Source organism: Sapajus apella, unplaced genomic scaffold (assembly GCF_009761245.1).
Source record: "Sapajus apella isolate SASKATOON/1434 unplaced genomic scaffold, GSC_monkey_1.0 scaffold166, whole genome shotgun sequence".
Taxonomy (NCBI): Eukaryota; Metazoa; Chordata; class Mammalia; order Primates; family Cebidae; genus Sapajus; species Sapajus apella.
In genome coordinates this window covers 1556070-1564208 of record NW_022437106.1, presented here as the reverse complement: position 1 = coordinate 1564208, position 8139 = coordinate 1556070, and the positions used below count along the sequence as shown (strand labels likewise).

At 45.8% G+C, this 8139-nt stretch overlaps 1 pseudogene across 1 annotated transcript; it reads right to left on the bottom strand.

Moving 5' to 3' along the window:
• Positions 1-1142: 1142 nt before the first annotated feature.
• On the bottom strand, positions 1143-1800 carry LOC116542284 (annotated as a pseudogene). The gene has a single exon (XR_004265144.1). The product of XR_004265144.1 is annotated as a peptidyl-prolyl cis-trans isomerase A pseudogene (transcript).
• Positions 1801-8139: the final 6339 nt, after the last annotated feature.

Below are 8139 nucleotides of genomic sequence, written 5' to 3'. Positions count from 1 at the left end.
GAGCTCTGTGAGCCACTCTAGAAAATCAATCAAACTCAAAGAAGGGATGATGAGAGCCCTGATTTATAGCCAGCCAGTGAGAAGATCAGATTACAACCTGGGGATTGCAATTGGCCTCTGAAGTGAGAGGCAGTCTTGTGGAACTGAGCACTCAACCTGTGAGATGTGATGCTACTGAATTAGAGGACAGGCTGTTGCCCATGGGAGACTCTGCTGAACAGCTGCTTGGGCCAGGAGCAGTGGCTCATGCCTGTAGACCCAACACTTTGGGAAACTTAGGTGGGTGGATCACTTGAGGTCAGGAGTTTGAGACCAGCCTGGCCAACGTGCTGAAACACCATCTTTACTAAAAATACAAAAATTAGCCAGGCATAGTGGTGTGCACCGGTAATGCCAGCTACTCAGGAGGCTAAGGCAGAAGGATTGCTTGAGCCCTGGAGGCAGAGGTTACAGTGAGCTGAGATAGCACCACTGCACTCCAGCCTGGGTGACAGAGTGAGACTCCATCTCAAAACAAAAAAAAACCCCTGCAATTGTGATATCTTATCATTTAAGTCAGTGTGATAAGCACGTTTGCATCCTGTTTTTTGTTATACTATGTCAGACCATATCCAGCTCCCCATGTTATGAAGTGGTTTTATAAACATAATCTTTTTCCTTCCAATTTTTGTTTATTTATTTATTTAGAGACAGAGTCCTACTCTGTTGCCCAGGCTGACTGGAATGCAATGGTATGATCTCGGCCACTGCGAATTCTGCTTCCCAGGCTCAAGCAATTCTCCTGCTTCAGCCTCCTGAGTAACTAAGACTACAGGCGTGTGCCACTGCACCTGGCTAACTTTTGTATTTTTGGTTTTCAGCAGAGATGGGTTTTTGCCATTTTGGCCAGGCTGGTCTGGAACTCATAGCCTCAAGTGACCTTTCCACCTCGGCCTCCCAAAGTGCTGGTGGGAGCCACTGCACCCGGCCTCATATGCAGGTTTGTGACATGGGTAAATTGTATGTCATGGAGGTTTGGTATACAGATAATTTTGTCACCCAGGTAATCACCATAATACCCGGAAGGTAGTTTTCAATGCTCACTCTCCTCCCACCCTCCACCCACACATAGGTCTAGTGTTCCTTTTTTTTTTTTTTTGGCAATTTAGTCTTTATTTCATAATCATAAACTTAACTCTGCAATCCAGCTAGGCATGGAAGGGAACAAGGAAAACATGGAACCCAAAGGGAACTGCAGCGAGAGCACAAAGATTCTAGGATACTGCGAGCAAATGGGGTAGAGGGGTGCTCTCCTGAGCTACAGAAGGAGCGGTCTGGTGGCTAAGATAAACACAAGTCAAACCTGTTAGCACTGTCCACAGTCAGCAGTGCTGGTCTTGCTGGTCTCGCCATTTCTGGACCCAAAGTGCTCCATGGCCTCCGCTATATTCATGCCTCCTTTCACCGTGCCAAAGACCACATGCTTGCCATCCACTCAGTCTTGGCAGTGCAGATGAAAAACTGGGAACCGTTTGTGTTGGGTCCAGCATTTGCCAGGGACAAGATGCCGGGACCTGTATGCTTTAGGATGACGTCCTCATCATCAAATTTCTCCTCGTAGATGGACTTGCCATCAGTGCCATTATGGCATGTGAAGTCACTGCCCTGACACGTAAACCCTGGAATACTTCTGTGAAAGCAGGAACCCTTACAACCAAAACCTTTCTGTCCGGTGCTCAGAGCACGAAAGTTTTCTGCTATCTTTGGAATCTTGTTTGCAAACGGCTCAAAGGAGACACGGCCCAAGGGCTCGCTGTCCATGTACTTTAAGTTCTGGTGTACATGTGCACAGTGTGTCGTTCTGTTACATAGGTATACACATGCCATGGTGGTCTGCTGTACCCATCCACCCATCATCTACATTAGGTATTTCTCCTAATGCTATCTCTCCCCTAGCCCCCCACCCACCAACTGGCCCGGGTGTGTGATGTTCCCCTCCCTGTGTCCATGTGTTCTCATTGTTCGACTCCCACTTATGAGTGAGATGCTATTCCTTTCTTTGTGTCCTTGTGTGCTTAATGTTTAGCTCCCACTTATAAGTCAGAACATGTGGTGTTTGGTTTTCTGTTCCTGAGTTAATTCACTTAGGATAATGGCCTCCAGCTCCAGCCATATTGCTACAAAGGACATTATCCTTTTTTATGGCTGTGTAGTATTCCATAGTGTGTATGTATATGTTTTCTTTTTTCTTTTTTTTTTGTCTTGAGACAGAGTCTTGCTCTGTTGCCCAGGCTGGAGTGCAGTGGCATAATCTTGGCTCACTGCAATCTCTGCCTCCCAGGTTCAAGTGATTCTCCTGCCCCAGCCTCCCAAGTGGCTGGAATTACAGGGGTGCACCACTACACCTGGTTAATTTTTATATTTTTAGTAGAGATGGTGTTTTGCCATATTGGCCAGACTGGTCTTGAACTCCTGACCTCAAGTGATCCACCCGCCTTGGCCTCCCAAAAAGCTGGGACTACAGGAATGAGCCAACACAGCCAGCTCGTATCATGTTTTCTTTATCCAGTTCATCCTGATGGAAATCTAGGTTATTTCCATCTCTTTGCTATTGTAAATAGTGCTGCCATGAACATATGCGTTCATGCGTATTTATGGTAGAAGGATTTATATTCCTTTGGATTTATAACCAGTAGGGATTCTTGGGTTGAATGGTAGTTGTATTTTAAGTTCTTTGCAAAATCTCCAGAGTGCTTCCACAGTAGCTGAACTAATTTGCATTCCCACCAACAGTGTATAAGCATTCTGTTTTCTCTGCAACCTTGCCGGCATCTATTATTATTTGACTTTTTAATAGTGGCCATTCTGGCCAGCTACAGTGGCTCATGCCTGTAATCCCAGCTCTTTGGGAGGCTGAGGCGGACGGATCACTTGAGGTCAGGAGTTTGAGACCAGCCTGGCCAATATGCTGAAACCCCATCTCTACTAAAAATACAAAAATTAACCAGGCATGGTGGTGGGCATCTGTAATCCCAGCTACTTCGGAGGCTGAGGTAGGAGAATTGCTCAAACCCGGGAGGTAGAGGTTGCAGTGAGCCGAGATCTCACCACTGCACTCCAGGCTGGGTGACAGATCGAGACTCTGTCAAATAAATAAATAAATGAAGGCCTTTCTGATTGGTGTGAGGTGTATCTCATTGCGGGTTTGATTTGCATTTCCCTAGTGACTAGGGATGTTGAGCGTTCCCCATTGTTGATGTAGCCCAGTGAATGCCCGGGATCTCTACATCTCACAAATTCGGGGCTTGAGTGGGGTGGAGGATGGAGGTTAGGGAGAAATCCCAGAATTCTTCTGTCCAACTGTTTCGCCTCAGGAAGAAGAAGCAAAGTCATCTCAGACTTGGTCTAGAGGTTCGGGGCAGGGACTGGCCCCAAGGCTGCCCAGGCCCCGGTTTCAGCTGCAGTGCTCACTAACAGTGTGACCTCAGGCAAGCTGTGTCCCCTTAGTTTTCCCATCTGTAAAGTCAAGATGGTAATGGTTCCTGCCTTCTAGCGTTTTTGAAAGACTGATTGAGTTAAAATTCAGGCCAGGTGCAGTGGCTCACACCTGTAATCCCAACACTTTGGGAGGCTGAGGTGGGTGGATCTACCTGAGGTCAGGGGTTCAAGACCAGCCTGGCCAACATAGTGAAACCCTGTCTCTACTAAAAATACAAAAAAGTAGCTGGACATGGTGGGCGCCTATAATCCCACTTACTCGGGAGGCTGAGGCAGGAGAATTGCTGGGACCTGGGAGGTGGAGGTTGCAGTGAGCCGAGATCACACCATTGCACTCCAGCCTGGATGACAGAGCGAGGCTCGGTCTCAAAAAAAAAAAGAGAGAGAGAGAGAGAGACTTAAAATTTGTGTATAGACCAGTGCCCAGCCCTAGCTAAGTACTCTGGAAATGTGGGCTATTTTTCTTAGCTATGGCAGAGGTCCTCCAGTGAGGTCAGAGAAACTATAAAATTTTTATTTTGTATGCCTCTGCTATAATTGAACAGTTTTTTTTATGCCTTTAGATAGGGTTCTTTCTTTAACTTGGGAACAAATGTGTTGCTTCTGTATGAATATTAGAGTTTAATTTAATTCTAAAGGAAAAGAGAATAAATTCAGGGAAAAAAATCCTCTCATAAACTCAGCATGTCATTTATTACTTTTTCCTCAAAAATGCCAAAAGCCTGATTCCTCTTGATAAATGGTCCAGAGAGTTTTCTTAGGGCCCAGAGGTTTGTAAAAGCCCCTCACATGGTCCTCTGTATGAGCTCTGTGATTACACCCAAGATCTGTGCTTACTAGAAAATAATTTCATCCAAGTTGCTTTTCTGAGAGTTCAGAGAGGAATGTGACTTACTTTTAAATCATCACTGGGTCAAGTACAAGCTCCCTGGGTGTAGGCTCAGGAGACATGGGGTCAAGGCCTGTTTAGTTGTTTCCTTCATTCTTTACTTGAATGTCTGGTGGCTTTTGGCAATTGTGTTACATATTTGAAGGCTTGGTTTTCTCTTCTTTTTTGTTGTTATTGTTGCTTTTTTTTTTTTTTTTTTTTTTTAGACAGAGTTTTGCTCTAGAGTGCAGCGGCACCCTCTTGGCTCACTGCAACCTCCGCCTCCTGGGTTCAAGCGATTCTCCTGCCTCAGCCTCCCAAGTAGCTGGGACTACAGGCGTGTGCCACCACACCCGGCTAGTTTTTTGTATTTTTAGTAGAGACGGGGTTTCATCGTGTTGGCCAGGCTGGTCTCGAACTCCTGACCTCAGGTGATCTACCTGCCTTGGCCTCCCAAAGTGCAGGGATTACAGGCATGAGCCACTGCGCCTGGCCCTTTGTTGCTGTTTTTATTTGTTTTTTTGAGACAGGGTCCTGCTCTGTCACGTGGGCTGGAGTGCAGTGGTGCAATCACAGCTCACTGCACCTTGAACTCTTGGGCTCAAGTGATCCTCCCACCTCTGCCTCCTGACTAGCTCGTACTGCAGGTACACCGGGCTAACTTTTTTATTTTTTGTAGAGACAGGGTCTCACTTTGTTGCCCAAGCTGGTCTTGAACTCCTGGGCTCAAGTGAGCCTCCTGACTCAGCCTCCCAAAATGCTGCGATTACAGGCAGGAGCTAACACATCCAGCCTAGTTTTCTCTCCTATACAGTGGGCGTTTCACATAACAACCTCAGAAGGATGTTAGAGGATTCAATTAATTTTTTAAAAACATTTAAAACATAAATTCAATAATATGCAAGAAAGTGCAGGAGAAATGAGATGCTATTATGGTATCAGAATATTCTGGTTACAGAATATCCAGGAGACCGAAGAGACCAATGGGTGAAAGAGGAGGATTTTATTAAGGTGGCCACCAGTTCAGCGGATTAGCAACCCAAGGCCGAGCCCCGAGAAGGAAAAGGGGTACTTTTTATACATCAGGGATGAAGTAGCAGCTAACAGGTTTACAGAAGCCAGAGCAAAGAACAGTTAATTTGTAACACATCTTGTGATGTACATTACATTTGAAAAATAACATTTTGAGGAACGCATTATACATTCTTTGTGTGTTATCTTGCCCCGTGACCTTGCAGCTGGTCAGCGAGAAAAACATGAGTCTTGAGATGCCTGGGAACTTTGCTGAGAATGTGGGGACAATAGATAAGGTAGGTTTTACAGCGAGTTAGTTCATTTTAAGCAGAGCTGGGGCTAGGTTTTATATTAAACAGCACACAACACAGCAAAATTTACTTTATTATATAGCAATTAAAAAGTATAGGGTTTTGTTTTTATTATTATTGTTATTATTTAATTCCCTTCTTCAGTATGGCGGCGGCATTCTTATCATTCGATCATGTAACAAAAATCTGTTGCTTTGGCCGGGGCGGTGGCCCACATCTGTAAGGAGGCTTCGGGAGGCTGAGATGGGCGGATCATCTGAGGTCAGGAGTTCAAGACCAGCCTGGCCACCATGATGAAAAAAAAAAATACATAAATTAGCTGGGAATGGTGGTGGGCACCTGTAATCCCAGCTACTCGGGAAGCTGAGGCAGGAGAATCATATGAACCCAGGAGGCAGAGTTTGCAGTGAGCCGAGATAGCACCACTCGCAAAATTCCGTCTCAAAAAAAAAAAAAAAAAAAATCTGTTGCTCTGAGTCCCGATCTGTAAGGGGTTTTGTTTTGCAGTCCTCCAGCGCATCTCCACACTCATGCTGGAAGCACACCATGTCCAATAGCTGACGTTGTATCACAATGAACAGATAATTGCAGGATCAGGCTTCGTGTTTTCTATTGGCTCTCATCACAGTCCAGCCTGTTTATTTCCATCCAAGGGAAGCCGACTTATTCTCTTATTGTATCCTGTTCTGTCACATTCGCACTGCTGTCACTTTATTAATTGTAAGTTCCAAGAGAAAACATCTCTATTTCAGCATAGATCTCCATCTCATATGACTAAGTGTCCTTTTTCGGGAGGCTGCTCTGTGGTGTGTTGTGTTCCCTAAGAGACAGGCTTGTAGCTATAGAAACTGTAACCTTGTGTGGCCAGTGGTGTGGCAGGGGTAGCACTGACTTTGTTGATTTCTTTCTTCTTCACTGTGGTTCAAAATACCTAGGGACATTGCTGAAATAACTGAAAGCTGGTCCCCCTTCCCCCACTGCCCCAAGTGTGTCTTTTGCTGTTCTATAGCATTAGATGTAAAACTCACAAGATTTTTTTTATTTTTTATTTTTTATTTTTTAGATTTTTAAATTTTTCTTTTCTTTTCTTTCTTTCTTTTCTTTTCTTTTTTTTTTTTTTTTTTTTGAGACAGAGTCTTGCTCTGTTGCCAGGCACCAGGCTGGAGTGCAGTGGTGCGATCTTGGCTCACTGCAACTTCTCCCTCCCGGGTTCAAGCAATTCTCCTGCCTCAGCCTCCTGAGTAGCTGGGACTACAGGTGCACGCCATCACGCCCAGCTAATTTTTGTATTTTTAGTAGAGATGAGGTTTCACCCTGTTGGCCAGGATGGTCTCGATCTCTTGACCTTGTAATCTGCCCACCTTGGCCTCCCAAAGTGCTGGGACTACAGGCATGAGCCACCTAATTTTAGCGCCAGCCTAATTTTTATTTTCAAGACTGGGTCTCACTCTGTCACCCAGGCTGGAGTACAGTGGTGCAATCTCGGCTCACTGCAACCTCTGACTCCTGGGTTCAAGCGATTCTCCTGCCTCAGCCTCCTATGTAGCTGGGATTACAGGTACATGCCACCTTGCCTGGCTAATTTTTGTATTTTTAGTAGTGATGGGGTTTCCCCATGTTGGCCAGGCTGGTCTCAAACTCCTGATCTCGAGTGATCCACCCACCTTGGCCTCCCAAAGAGCTGGTATTACAGGTGTGAGACACAGTGCCTGGTAGGGCCTGGTATCTTCTAAATCAGAGTAGGACTTTGTTTCACAGGTCCTCAAGATTAGGAAAATAGATAAAGAGGCCAGACACGGTGGCTCACACCTGTAATCCCAGCACTTTGGGAGGCTGAGGTGGATGAATCACCTGAGGTCAGGAGTTCAAGAACATCCTGGCCAACATGGTGAAACCCCATCTCTACAAAAAAATACAAAAATTAGCCGGACGTGGTACTCAGCGCCTATAGTCCTGGCTACTCCAGACGCTGAGGTGGGAGGATCACTCATGCCCAGGAAATTGAGGTTACAGTGAGTGGAGATCATGCCACTGCACCCCAGTCTGGGTGACAAAAAGACCCTGTCTCAAAGAAAAAAAAAAAAAGGGAGAAAAAGTAAAGGGTCAATGTATAAGACTGGGTTAAAAAAAGTAATAAGAGGCCAGGCGTGGTGGCTCACACCTGTAATCCCAGCACTTTGGGAGGCCAAGGCAGGCGGATCACCTGAGGTTGGGAGTTCAAGACCAGCCTGACCAACATGGAGGAACCCCGTCTCTACCAAAACTACAAAATTAGCTGGGCGTGGTGGCGTATGCCTGTAATCCCAGCTACTCAGGAGGCTGAGGCAGGAGAATCTCTTGAACCCTAGAGGCAGAGGTTGTGGTGAGCCGAGATGGCAGCATTGCACTCCAGCCTAGACAGCAAGAGTGAAATTCTGTCTCAAAAAACAAAAACAAAACACACACACACAAATCCTGAGAGAAAAAAGT